We start from the raw sequence: 15,485 nt of genomic DNA on the forward strand, positions 1-15,485 counted from the left end.
TACTAGCATGTGAGATGAGTGCAATTGTGCGGTAGTTTGAGCATTCTTTGGCATTCTTTCTTTGGGATTGGAATGAAAACTGACCTTTTCCAGTCCTGTGGCCACTGCTGAGTTTTCAGCTCACGCTTATTACCATCAGAGTGAAATCATCTGCATATCTGCAGTTGCTGGTATTCTGGCAATCTTGATTTCAGCTTATGATTCATCCAGCCTGGCATTTCACATGATGTACTGAGTTGACTCACTGGAAAAGACTCTGATGCTGGGAAAGGTTGGGGGAGGGAGGAGAAGGGGACGACCGAGAATGAGATGGCTGGATGGCATCACCGACTCTGTGGACATGAGTTTGAGTGAACTCCGGGAGTTGGTGATGGATAGGGAGGCCTGGCGTGCTCTGATTCATGGGGTTGCGGAGAGTCTGACACGACTGAGTGACTGAACTGAACTGAACTGAACTCTGCATATAAGTTAAATAAGCAAGGTCGGAAGCCTTTCCCGATTTTGAAGAAGTCCATTGTTCCGTGTCTGGTTCTAATTGTTTCTTCTTGACCTGCATATATCTTTCTAAGGAGTCAGGTAAGGTGGTGTGGTATGACCATCCCTTTAAGTATTATTTTATAGTTTTTTTGTATATGTTATCCTCACAGTTGAAGGCTTTAATATAGTCAGTGAAGCAGAGGTAGATGTTTTTCTGGAATTCCTTTGCTTTTTATATGATTCAGTGGATGTTGGCAATGTGATCTCTGGTTTCTCTGCCTTTTTTAAAATTTTTTTAAATTTAAAAATTTTTATTGGAGCATAATTGATTTACAATGTTGTGTTAGTTTCTGCTGTACAGCAAAGTGAATCACTTACACATATGCTTATATTCGCTCTTTTTTAGATTCTGTTCCTGCTTAGGCTACTGCAGAGTATTGAATAGAGTTCTCTGTGCTATAAAGTAGGCCCTTGTTACTCATGTATCTTTATTTTTTTTACAAGTAATATTTTTTTTTAGTTTTTTATTTTATTTATTTATTTATTTTATTATTATATTGGTTTTGCCATACATTGACATGAAAATGCCCTGGGTGTATATGTGTTCCCCATCTTGAAACCCCCTCCCACCTCCCTCCCCATATCATCCCTCTGAATCATCCCAGTACACCAGCCCTGAGCATCCTGTATCATGCATCGAACCTGGTCTGGTGATTCGTTTCACATATGATAATTTACATGTTTCAATGCCATTCTCCCAAATCATCCCACCCTCACCCTCTCCCACAGAGTCCAAAACACTGTTCTATGCATCGGTGTCTCTTTTGCTATCTCGCATTCAGGGTTATTGTTATCATCTTTCTAAATTCCATATATATGCATTAGTATACTGTATTGGTGTTTTTCTTTCTGGCTTACTTCACTCTGTATAACAGGCTCCAGTTTCATCCATCTCATTAGAACTGATTCAAATGTATTATTTTTAATGGCTGAGTAATACTCCATTGTGTATATGTACCACAACTTTCTTGTCCATTCGTCTGCATGTGGACATCTAGGTTGCTTCCATGTCTTGGTTATTATAAACAGTGCTGCAATGAACATTGGAGTACATGTGTCTCTTTCAATTCTGGTTTCCTTGGTGTATATGCCCAGGAGTGTGATTGCTGAGTCGTATGGCAGTTCTATTTCTAGTTTTTTAAGGAATCTCCACATTGTTCTCCATAGTGGTTGTACTAGTTTGCATTCCCAACAACAGTGTAAGAGGATTCCCTTTTCTCCACACCCTCTGCAGCATTTATTGCTGGAAGACTTTTGGATAGCAGCCATTCTGACTGGTGTGAAATGGTACCTCATTGTGGTTTTGATTTGCATTTCTCTGATTATGAGTGATGTTGAGCATCTTTTCATGTGTTTGTTAGCCATCTTAATGTCTTCTTTGGAGAAATGTCTATTTAGTTCTTTGGCCTATATTTTGATTGGGTCGTTTACTTTTCTGGAATTGAGCTGCAGGTGCTGCTTGTATAATTTAGAGATAAATTCTTTGTCAGTTGTTTCTTTTGCTATTATTTTCTCCCATTCTGAAGGCTGTCTTTTCACCTTGCTTATAGTTTCCTTTGCTGTGCAGAAGCTTTTAATTTTCATTAGGTCCCATTTGTTTATTTTTGCTTTTATTTCCAAAATTCTGGGAGGTGGGTCATGGAAGATCCTGCTGTGATTTATGTCGGAGAGTGTTCTGCCTATGTTCTCCTCTAGGCGTTTTATAGTTTCTGGTCTTACATTTAGATCTTTAATCCATTTTGAGTTTATTTTTGTGTATGGTGTTATGGAGTGTTCTAGTTTCATTCTTTTAAAAGTAGTTGACCAGTTTTCCCAGCACCACTTGTTAAAGAGACTGTCTTTTCTCCATTTTATATTCTTGCCTCCTTTGTCTAAGATAAGGTGTCCATAGGTGCACACATTTATCTCTGGGCTTTATATTTTTTTTTTTACATTGATCTATATTTCTGTCTTTATGCTGGTACCATACTGTCTTGACGACTGTAGCTTTGTAGTATAGCCTGAAGTCAGGCAGGTTGATTCCTCCAGTTCCATTCTTCTTTCTCAAGATTGCTTTGGCTCTAGAGTTATTTGCATTTCCATAGAAATTTTGAAATTATTTGTTCTAGCTCTGTGAAAACTACCGTTTGTAGCTTGATAGGGATTGCATTGAATCTATAGATTGCTTTGGGTACTATACTCATTTTCATTATAATGATTCTTCCAATCCATGAACATGGTATATTTCTCCATCTATTTGTGTCGTCTTTGATTTCTTTCAGCAGTGTTTTATAGTTTTCTATATATAGGTTTTTGTTTCTTTAGGTAGATATATTCCTAAGTATTTTATTGTTTACATTGCAATGGTGAATGGGTTTGTTTCCTTAATTTCTCTTTCTGTTTTCTCATTGTTAGTGTATCAGAATGCAAGGGGTTTCTCTGTGTTAATTTTATATACTTCAACTTTACTACAGAATATCCTGGTAGGCTATAATCCATGGGGTCACAAAGAGTCAGACACGACTGACCGACTTCACTTCACTTCACAACTTTTCTATATTCATTTATTAGTTCTAGTAATTTTCTGGTGGAATCTTTAGGGTTTTCTATGTAGAAGATCATATCATCTGCAAACAGTGAGAGTTTTACTTCTTCTTTTCCAATCTGGATTTTTTTATGTCTTTTTATGCTCTGATTGATGTGGCCAAAACTTCCAAGACTGTGTTGAATAGTAGTGGTGAGAGTGGGCACGATTGTCTTGTTTCTGACTTTAAGGGAAATGCTTTCCATTTTTCACTATTGAGGATAATGTTTGCTGTGGGTTTGTCATACACGGCTTTTATTATGCTGAGGTATGTTCCTTCTATGCCTGCTTTCTGGAGGGTTGTTATCATAAATGGATTTTGAATTTTGTCAAAGGCTTTCTCTGCATCTATTGAGATAATCATATGGCTTTTATCTTTCAATTTTTTAATGTGATGTATCACATTGATTGGTTTGTGGATCTTAAAGAATCCTTGCATCCCTGGAATAAAACCCACTTGGTCATGATGTATGATATTTTTAATATGCTGTTGGATTTGTTTGCTAGAATTTTGTTAAGGATTTTGCATCTTTGTTCATTGGTGATATTGACCTGCAGTTCTCTTTTTTGTGGCATCTTTGCCTGGTTTTGGTATTAGTGTGATGGTGGGCTCATAGAATGAGTTTGGAAGTTCACCTTCCTCTGCAATTTTATGGAAGAATTTGCATAGGATAGGTGTTAACTCTTCTCTAAATTTTTGGTAGAATTCAGCTGTGAAGCCGTCTGGTCCTGGCCTTTTGTTTGCTGGAAAATTTCTGATTACAGTTTCGATTTCCGTGCTTTTGATGGGTCTGTTAAGATTTTATATTTCTTCCTGGTTCAGTTTAGGAAAGCTATACTTTTTTTGATTTGTCCATTTCTTTCAAGATGTCCATTTTATTAGCATATAGTTGCTGATAGTAGTCTCTTATTATCCTTTGTATCTCTGTGCTATGATTTCTCAATTTTCATTTCTAATTTTGTTGATTTGATTCTTCTCCCTTTGTTTCTTGATGAGTCTGACTAATGGTTTGTCAATTTTATTTATCTTCTCAAAAACCAGCTTTTAGCTTTATTGATTTCTGCTATAGTCTCCTTTGTTTCTTTTGCATTTATTTCTGCCCTAATTTTTCAGATTTCTTTCCTTCTATCAATCCTGGTCTTTTTCATTTCTTCCTTTTCTAGTTGCTTTAGGTGTAGAGTTAGGTTTTTTGTTTTTCGACTTTTTTCCTGTTTCTTGAGGTAAGGCTGTATTGCTATGAACGTTCCCCTTAGCAATGCTTTAACAGTGTAGCTTTTAGATTGTTGTGTTTTAATTTTCATTCATTTTAATGCATATTTTGATTTATTTTTTGATTTCTTCTCTGATTTGTTGGTTATTCAGAGGTGTGTTGTTTAGCCTCCATATGTTGGAATTTTTAATAATTATTTTCCTGCAATTGACGATTAATCTTCCTGCACTGTGGTCAGAAAAGTTGCTTGGAATGATCTTAATTTGTTTGAATTTACCAAGGCTAGTTTTATGGCTCAGGATGTGATCTATCCTGGAGAAGGTTCCATATGCATTTGAGAAAAAGTTGAAATTCATTGTTTTGGGGTGAAATGTCCTATAGATATCCATTAGGTCTAACTGGTCCATTGTATCATTTATTCATTTATTTATTTTTACTGTCAAAATTTATTGTAAAATTCATGCAGTTAAAAACTATTCAAAATAAAAGTATACTCCTTTGTAAATTTTTTTAGTGTACTAATCATGACACAAGTCCTTTTTCTCTTTTGAGGTAGCAACATTCTAAGAATTCATTGTGTACTAGTTGCTATATGGAGAGAAAAATGAACCCTATTTTAAGGAGTTTAAAATACAAATTAGAACACAAGTGAGAACTATTCTTTATGGGAATAAAGCAAATATATTCTTGTAGAATTTGGCATGAAGAAAGTTACCAGAGATGAATGCCACAAAAGCAGCTCAACTTGAAGCAGGTAAATTTAGTGATCAGAACAGAACAAGATTAACTAGGATAAACTTCCATAAAGAGATGCTGTACAGAGTAACATATCCTTTTCATGTTGATTATCTTAATAAGGTTTAATGCATGTGATTAATTTTCAGTTTTCTGAGTTTAAATTGTTCAGGTAGCCATAAGGTCTGAAAACAGACAAATATACATAAGCAGTATATTCATCTTCTATGATATGTTCAGTGTTTCTCACTAGCAGTTCATGATTCAGTAAGCAAATTTACAATGAACAACATTCACTACCAAAAGGCACTCCCATCAGTCCTTGTACATTCATTTATAATGCATTGTCTCAGATGATTCAAGTCTATTTTCACTGAATAAGCTTGCACCTTTATTCATTTGCCTTTTGCTTCTCTTCTTTTCTCAGCTATTTGTAAGGCCTCCTCAGACAACCATTTTGCCTTCTTGCATTTCTTTTCCTTGGGGATGGTTTTGATTATCACTTCCTGTACAATGTCACAAACCTCTGTCCATGTTCTTTAGGCACTCTATCAGATCTAATCCATCAAATCTATTTGTCACTGCAACTGTATAATCATAAGGGATTTGATTTAGGTCTTACCTGAATGGCCTAGTGGTTTTCCCTACTTTCTTCAATTTAAGTCTGAATTTTGCAATAAGGAGTTCATGATCTGAGCCACAGTCAGGTCCTGGTCTTGTTTTTGCTGACTGTATAAAGCTTCTCCACCTTTACATGCAAAAATATAATCAATCTGATTTCAGTATTGACCATCTGGTGTTAACCATGTGTAGAGGGTCATCTCTTGTGTTGTTGGCAAAGGGTGTTCACTATAACCAGTGCATTCTCTTGGCATAACTCTGTTAGCCTTTGCCCTGCTTCATTTTGTACTCCAAAGCTTAACTTGTCTATTACTCCAGGTATCTCATAACCTCCTACTTTTGCATTCCAGTCCCCTATGATGAAAAGGATCTTTTTTTGGTGTTAGTTCTAGAAGGTCTTATAGGTCTTCATAGAACCGTTCAACTTCAGCTTCTTCAGCATTAGTGGTTGGGGCATAGACTTGGATTACTGATACTGTAATGAATTTTGATACTGAATGGTTTGCCTTGGAAACGAACAGAGATCATTTTGTCATTTTTGAGATTGCACCCAAGTACTGCATTTTGGGCTCTTTTGTTGACTATGAGAGCTACTCCATTTCTTCTAAGGGATTCTAGTCCACAGTAATAGATATAATGGTCATCTTAATTAAATTAGCCCTTTACAGTCCATTTTAGTTCACTGATCCATAAAATGCCAATGTTCACTCTTGACATCTCCTGTTTGACCACTTCCAATTTACCTTGATTCATGGACCCAACATTCCAGGTTCCTATGCAATATTGTTCTTTACAGCATTGGACTTTACTTTCACTACCAGACACATCGACAGCTGGGTGTTGTTTTCACTTTAGCTCAGCCTCTTCATTCCTTCTGGAGTTATTTCTCTGCTCTTCTCCAGCAGCATATTGGGCACCTACCGACCTGGGGATTTCATCTTTCTCTGTCATATATTTTGCCTTTTCATACTATTCATGGGGTTCTCAAGGCAAGAATGCTGAAATGGTTTGCCATTCCCTTTTCCAGTGGAACACGTTTAGCATATCCTAGAAGAAGTAATCAAGGGAGCTCAATCTACTAAAAATATTATGTAGTCTCTGTTTCCAGACTTTGTGGTCACTGGTATTTTCTATAAGATTCACCTACTGCCAGTCTTATAAACATTTTTGCCATTTATATTATACAAGGAAAAAAATGAACACTAAAAATGAGATAATGGAAAAATAAAACAGATTTCTTTTGCTTCCAAATGATTCTACACCAGAACATTTTGCTGAAGTGATTTTAATCTATAGTTGACTCTAAATTATATTCAGAATCCATTACAAATTTGGTTTTAAAATAGATTTGAGTCTAGAACAGGACTCACTCATAATGATTCCAGAACACAATGCGGAAGTGCAACAATTAGGAGATGACTTCTTAATTGTTCAAGGGGATAAAGATCTTATTCAAATATGGATGGAAATTAATATCTAAGAGTTATTTTCCTTTATAGACTACAATATTATTGTCAGTTTCATATACTTTTACTTTATAAAGAACTCCCACAGGAAGAAATTTATGGAGGTTTTCCAGATATATACGGCAACATTTTCTGTTGTGCTTACAATGTCTGTAAAATATGGCACATCTAGATCCAGATTCTTATGATCAAGGGGCTTCATAATTGCCTCCTCTGCATACTCTTTGAGGTCAGTCAAACTCATGACCATTCCTGTAAGAGGATCAATGTCTCCATGTACTGTCACCACAACTTTATAATTGTGCCCATGGCCATTTAGGTTGTTGCACTTCCCAAATAATTTCAAGTTTTCTTCATTACTAAGAAATTTGCTGTGGAGGCAGTGGGTCGCACTGAAGGAGATGAGACGGGACACTCACGCCTGCTGGAGAGGGCCCAATCCTGCTCAATTCATGGATCCATAAGCCCAGGGCCTGGCCAGCGTCTTAACCCCTCAGCCTACCGCCAGCCTGGGGTGGGCCCCACTATATCATTTAAAGTTTGTGCTTCCTTGTTAAATTTCTGTTTAGTTGATCTATCCATACGTTTGAGTGGCATATTAAAGTCTCCCACTATTATTGTGTTACTGTTAATCTCCCCTTTCATACTTATTAACATTTGACTTACATATTGCGGTGTTCCTATGTTGTGTGCATATATATTGGTAATTGTTATATCTTCTTCTTGGATTGATCCTTTGATCATTATGTAGTGTCCTTCTTTGTTTCCTTTCACAGCCTTTATTTTAAAGTCTATTTTATCTGATATGACTATTGCTACTCCTCCTTTCTTTTGGTCTCCATTTGCATGAAATATCTTTTTCCAGCCCTTCACTTTCAGTCTGTATGTGTCCCTTGTTTTGAGGTGGGTCTCTTTTAGACAGCATATATGGGGGTCTTGTTTTTGTATCCATTCAGCCAGCCTTTGTCTTTTGGCTGGGGCATTCAACCCACTTACGTTTAAGGTAATTATTGATAAGTATGATCGCATTGCCATTTATTTTGTTGTTTTGGGTTCGAGTTTATACACCCTTTCTGTGTTTCCTGTCTTGAGAAGATCCTTTAGCATTTGTTGAAGAGCTGGTTTGGTGGTGCTGAATTCTCTCAGCTTTTGCTTGTCTGTAAAGCTTTTGATTTCTCCTTCATATCTGAATGAGATCCTTGCTGGGTACAGTAAATTGGGTTGTAGGTTTTCCTCTTTCATCACTTTAAGTATGTCCTGCCATTCCCTTCTGGCCTGAAGAGTTTCTATTGAAAGATTAGCTGTTATCCTTATGGGAATCCCCTTATGTGTTATTTGTTGTTTTTCCCTTGTTGCTTTTAATATTTGTTCTTTGTGTTTGATCTTTGTTAATTTGATTAATATGTGTCTTGGGGTGTTTTGCCTTGGGTTTATCCTGTTTTGGACTCTCTGTGTTTCTTGGACTTGGGTGACTATTTCCTTCCCCATTTTAGGGAAGTTTTCAACTATTGGATTCATGTTGCTACAGAACACAACACCTACAGAAAATATCATTCTTGGAATTACTGAAAGCTTTCATCTGAGAGTTTCATCAAGTACGAATGTACACTATCACCCAGAAAGTATAGTAGGTGGAAAAAGAAGGAACAAAGTGTTTGGAAAGAAGATGTGAAACTGGCACTATTTGCAGATGATATAATTCTGTACACTAAACTCTATAGGTATTTACAGACAAATTGGTAGAATCAATGAAAGAGTTTAGGTGGCTGTTTATTGGATAAAAATTAACATACAGAAGTCAATTTTATTCTATTTATCAGCAATACATTTACAAAACGAAAATTTCAAAGGCATTATTTGTGTAATATGAAGTGTCTAGAATAAAATGCTCTCATGGGAAAAATGAAATATTATTGGGACATATTAATGAATTTTTATTAAAATGAAAGGCACACAATATCCATTCAATAACATTCTATATTATAGACAAGAAATCAAATCTAAAAGTGCAATGCAGTCAAAATTAGAACCCTAAATGGGATTTTGGTTGAATTTTTTCTAGTGAATTGATATTTGAAAAGGATTCAAGACAGGCAAAAAATAACCTGCTGTTGCTGCTAAGTCACTTCAGTTGTGTCTGACTCTGTGCGACCCCTTAGACGGCAGCTGACCAGGCTCCGCCGTCCCTGGGATTCTCCAGGCAAGAACACTGGAGTGGGTTGCCACTTCCTTCTCCAATGTGTGAAAGTTAGACATTCTTAAAGAACAAGGTAGAGTTGAGTGGCCTTATCTAAATATCAGAATTGGCTGTAGAATTGTAGGGATAAATTTGTGGTATTTTAAGTAGACATATTAATAGAGTCATGGTACTTAATAGAGGGTACACAAACTAGCCCATACATAGGTAGATGTTTGATGTATGACACATCAGTTCAGTTCAGTTCAGTCGCTCAGTCGTGTCTGACTCTCCGTGACCCCATGTATCACAGCACGCCAGGCCTCCCTGTCCATCACCAACTCCCGGAGTTCACTCAAACTCATGTCCACAGAGTCGGTGATGCCATCCAGCCATCTCATTCTCTGTCGTCCCCTTCTCCTCCCGCCGCCAACCTTTCCTAGCATCAGAGTCTTTTCCAGTGAGTCAACTCGTCGCATGAGGTGGCCAAAGTATTGCAATTTCAGCTTTAGCATCAGTCCTTCCAATGAACACCCAGGATTGATCTCCTTGAAGTTCAAAAGAATCAATTCTTCGGCGATCAGCTTTCTTCACAGTCCAACTCTCACATCCATACATGACCACGGGAAAAACCATTGCCTTGACTAGATGGACCTTTGTTGGCAAAGTAATGTCTGTGCTTTTGAATACACTATCAAGGTTGGTCATAACTTTCCTTCCAAGGAGCAATCGTCTTTTAATTTCATGGCTGCAATCAGCATCTGCAGTGATTTTGGAGCCTCCCCCCAAAAAATCTGACACTGTTTCCTCTGTTTTTCCATCTATTTCCCATGAAGTGATGGGACCAGATGCCATGATCTTTGTTTTCTGAATGTTGAGCTTCAAGCCAACCTTTTCACTCTCCTCTTTCACTTTCATCAAGAGGCTTTTGAGTTCCTCTTCACTTTCTGCCATAAGGGTCGTGTCATCTGCATAGCTGAGGTTATTGATATTTGTCCCAGCAATCTTGATTCCAGCTTGTGCTTCTTCCAGCCCAGCGTTCCTCATGATGTACTCTGCATAGAAGTTAAATAAGCAGGGTGACAATATACAGCCTTGACGTACTACTTTTCCTATTTGGAACCAGTCTGTTGTTCCATGTACAGTTCTGACTGTTGCTTCCTGACCTGCATACAGGTTTCTCAAGAGGCAGGTCAGGTGGTCTGGTATTCCCATCTCTTTCAGAATGTTCCACAGTTTATTGTGATTGACACAGTCAAAGGCTTTGGCATAGTCAATGAAGCAGAAATAGATGTTTTTCTGGAACTCTCTTGCTTTCTCCATGATCCAGCGGATGTTGGCAATGTGATCTCTGGTTCCTCTGCCTTTTCTAAAATCTGCTTGAATATCTGGGAGTTCACACATGGGGCACTGCAAATCAGTCGGAAAAGGGCAGACTTTTCAATAAGTGGTTCACTGAGACAATCAGATATACACATTTAAAAAAGAAACAAACCCTACTCAACACTATACACAAACATCACTTGTAGGTGGATTATGAACTGTGAGAGGCAAAACCATAAATATTTCTGAAGACAATATAGAGAATAGTTTCATGACCCCAGGACAGGGACAGACTTCTTAGAACAGAAAAGCACTAGCCATAAGGAAAAGAATGATAAATTTTGACTATTCTATCACTAACTATGTTATATAATTAAGCATGTCTTAATTAAAATCTATTCACAAAGCACAACACAGAAGAGAAAATACAAACAACAAAGCAAAAGATTATTTTAGCCACACAAATAACCACCAATGGATTGGTATTTAAAACACATAAATAACTCACTGTATCAATAAAAACAAGATGGGAAATAGAATAGAAAAATGGTGAAAGAGTTGAACATGAACAGGCTTTTCATAGGAGAGAATGTTCAAAATGTTCATAAATGTGAGAATGTGGAAAAAATAGTAGAGGAAAACAAGTAAATTAAATTCTGGCAATACTTGGTGTAGATGAAGATGTGCAGGCAGAGGGACTCTCTATGTTGCTGCTGGGACTATAAGTTGGTACAACCACTACAGAGAACAATTTGGCACCATGTAGAAAAGCTGAAGATATGTATACTCTATGGGCCAGTGATTCTGTTCTTGCATGTATACCCAAGAGACTTTTAAACATGAGTCCCATGAAAAATGCCCAAGATTGTTCATCGCACCATTGTTCATGATTAAAAGCTAAAAACAGCCCCAGTGTTCATCCAGTGTAGACTGGTACAATCATATCACAATTACTTTGGTAAAATCATGCATTGGAATGCTAATCAATGATGGAGACAAAAGGTCTAAGGCTACTAGGCACACGATGGATGAGTCTTTCAAATAAATATGATATAGAATGAAAGAAGCAGTTCATAAAAGGGAGCATGCAGTATGATTCCACTGATACAACTTCAAATAAACTGTATTGCTTAGGAATGCATACAAAAGTTGTAAAGTCATGTTTTTAAAAAAGCATTTTAGAAATGATTATCATAAAGTAAAGATAATGACTGTATCCATAGGGGAGGGTGTGGGTTGTGATTGGGAGGAACACTGGTCGTTGTATGCTAGAAAGCTGGCAGTGTTCTGTTTCTTGACCTTGGTCCTGGTAATGTATATTTGCTTTTATAAGGGGCTTTCCTGGAATTATCTAAACCTGGAAGCTATGTTTTATGCTCTTCTCTGTGCCTGAGACTATATATTAAACCTAGACAGCATATTAAAAAGCAGATACAGGGAGGTGGTCCTAAGATGGCGGAGCAATAGGATGGGGAGACTACTTTCTCCCCTGAAAATTCATTGGAAGATCATTTGAACACTGAGCAAATTCCACAGAACAACTGTATGCTGGCGGAGGACACCAGGCACCCAGAAAGGCAGCCCATTCTCTTTGAAAGGAAGTAAGACAAAATATAAAAGATAAAAAGAGAGACAAAAGAGTTAGGGACAGATATCCGTTCCAGGGAGGGAATCGTGAAGGAGGAAAAGTTTAGAAACACCTGGAAACCCCCTCACTGGCAGGTCTGTGAGGAGTTTTGGAATCTCAGAGGGCATCATAACTGGGAGGGGAAAAAAAAAAAAAACAACCCCCCACAAATTATGTGCCTAACTGCAACTCCCAGTGGAGAAGTAGTCCTTGACGCTAGCGTCTGCCAGCTGCGAGCGGGTGCTGAACAGGGCAGCATGGGCTGCATGCTTAGGGTACGGACCAGGCCTGAATGCCCTGAGGACAATCTGAGGGAGCTAATGTGAGATAGCAACCCAAATTGTGGGATAACCAGAGAGAAAAAAAGAGAGAGAGAGAGAGAGAGCTTTCCCACAGAAAGCTCTAAGGCACAGCCTAGCCAACTCACAGAACAAAGGACTGAGCAAATACCAGAGGAGAGCTAGCCAGCTGCACACTAGCCCCTCCACCCCCCAGAGGCTGAGAGTCAGGCAGGTACCAGCCAGAGCAGGAAGGCAAGGGGCAATCTCGCCTCCAGAGATGGCATCCTCCACCAAACTGGGAGCATGTTCCCAATTGCTAACCTGTCTTCCTGAGATCCTGGATGGTTGACATACACCAGGAGGGTTGCAGTCAGAGATCAGCTCCCCAGAGGAGACACACAACACACCTGAGAAGTACTCTCGTGTCGCACCCAGGAAACTGATGGGCTGGGACTGGGAGGTGATAAGATGCACCACCCACCTGGGAGAGTGTGCTCGCCAATTACCTGGGCATTTGAGCTGCTCAGATGTGGGAAGGGCACAAAACACTGGCCCAACCGAGTCTGTGCCTTTGTGGAGTACCCCAGAATCTGAACCTGACAGACTTAGACCTGCAATGTGCACACAACCTAGGACCTGCTTTAGAGAGTTCCCCTGCAGAGCAACCTGGAGCCTGAGCAGTGTAGACCGGGAAAGCATACGCACTGTGAGCTGGGGCAAACCCAGTGTGGTGCAGACACAGCAAGCAATCCCTAAAAATGCCAGTGATATTTGTTTGCAGCATTCTTCCCTCTCCACAGCACAACTGAACAAGTGAGCCTAAATAAGTGACCACCTTTGCCCCTTTGTGTCAGGGAGGAAATTAGAGACTGAAGAGACTTGCAAACAGAGGAACCCAAAATAAACAAAGAAGAGGAAACCACTTTGGAAGTGACAGTTGCAACAGAGTAAAACACTGTAGTTAGCACTGACTACATTGGAAGGGGCCTTTAGACCTTGAGAAGAAGTATAAGCTGGAACAAGGAACTATCTGAAACTGAACTGACCCCACACTGCCCTCAACAGCTCCAGAGAAATTCCTAGATATATTTTACTATTATCATTTTTTAATTAATATTTTTTTAATTTTTAAGTTCTTTATTACTCCTTGAATTTTCATTTTTATAACCTATTACCTTGCAAAAAAGACCCTATTTTTAAAGCAAATTTCATATATATATATATATATATATATATATATATTATAAATTTTGTGATTTTGTTTTGTTTTTTTTTAATATTGTATTTTTGAGAGTCTAACTTCAACTCTAGATATTTGATGTTTGCTTCTTGGTATTTGTTATCAATTTTGTACCTTTAAGAATTCAATCTTCAGTACCCATTTTTACTTAAGAGTGAGATTACTGGCTTGATTGCTCTCTCCCCCTTTTGATTCTCCTTTTTTTCCCCCAGGTCACTACTATCTCCTCCGTCCCCCTTCTCTTCTCCACCCAACACTGTGAATCTCATTGGACGTTCCAGGCTGTGGAGAACACTTAGGGAACTGATTACTGGCTAGATCTGTCTCTCTCCTTTGGACTCCCTGTCTTCTCCTCCTGGTCACCTCTATCTCCTTCCTCCCTCTTCTCTTCTCTATGTAACTCCATGAACCTCTCTGAGGGTTCCAGACTGTGGAGAGAACATAGGGAATTGACTACTGGCTAGCCTGCTCTCTCCGCTTTTGATTCCCCCTCTTCTCCTCCTGGTCACTTCTATCTTCCTCCTCCCTCTTCTCTTCTCCTTGTCACTCTGCGAACCTCACTGGGTGTCCCTCACTGTGGAGAATCTTTTCACCATTAACCTAGATGTTTTATCATTAGTGCTGTATGGATGGAGAAGTCTTGAGGCCACTGTAAGAATAAGAATGAAAGCCAGAGGCAGGAGGCCTAAATCCAAAACTTGATAACACCAGAAAACTCCTGACTCCAGGGGACATTAACTGACAAGAGCTCATCCAAAAGCCTCCATACCTACACTGAAACCAAGCTCCACCCAAGAGCCAACAAGTTTCAGAGCAAGACATACCAACCTAATTTTCAAACAACACAGGAACATAACCCTGAGCATTAAAATACAGGTGGCCTAAAGTCACACCAAACCCACAGACATCTCAAAACTCATACTGGACACTTCATTGCACTCCAGAGAGAAGAGATCCAGCTCCGCCCACCAGAACACTGACACAAGATTCCCTAACCAGGAAACATTGACAAACCACTCGTCCAACTCCACCCACAGGGAGGAACATCCACAATAAAGAGGAACCACAAACTTCCCGCATACAGAAAGGACACCCCAAACACAGCAATCTAAAGAAGATGAAAAGGCAGAGAAATATTCATCAGGTAAAAGAACATGATAAATGCACACCAAACCAAAGAGGAGGAGATAGAGAGTCTACCTGAAAAATAATTCAGAATAATGATAGTAAAGATAAACCAAAATCTTCAAAACAAAATGGAATTATAGATAAATAATCTGGAGACAATGACTGAGAAGGTGCAAGGAATGTTTAACAATGACCTACAAGAAATAAAAGAGTCAGTCAATAATGAATAATGTAATAACTGAGATCAAAAACACACTGGAGGGAACCAACAGTAGAATAACTCAGGTAGAAGAGAGGATATGTGAGGTGGAAGATAAAATGGTGGAAATAAATGAAGCAGAGAGGAAAAAAGAAAAAGTAGTTAAAAGAAATGAAGACAACCTCAGGAACCTCCGGGACAATGTTAAACACCCCAACATTCCAAATGACAGGAAACCCAGAAGAAGAAGACAAAAAGAAAAGCCATGAGAGAATACTCGAGGAGATAATAGGTGAAAACTTCCCTAAAATGGGGAAGGAAATAGTCACCCAAGTCCAAGAAACACAGAGAGTCCAAAACAGGATAAACCCAAGGCAA

General features: G+C 38.6%; 1 pseudogene; it reads right to left on the reverse strand.

Annotated features, from left to right (window-relative positions):
• Positions 1-7,150: 7,150 nt before the first annotated feature.
• On the reverse strand, positions 7,151-7,587 carry LOC148773274 (6-pyruvoyl tetrahydrobiopterin synthase pseudogene; annotated as a pseudogene).
• Between the last annotated feature and the right edge of the window lie 7,898 nt (positions 7,588-15,485).

The sequence above is a fragment of the Moschus berezovskii genome, chromosome X, assembly GCF_049115385.1.
Source record: "Moschus berezovskii isolate FMDL1 chromosome X, NW_MosBer_1.0, whole genome shotgun sequence".
Classification (NCBI taxonomy): Eukaryota; Metazoa; Chordata; class Mammalia; order Artiodactyla; family Moschidae; genus Moschus; species Moschus berezovskii.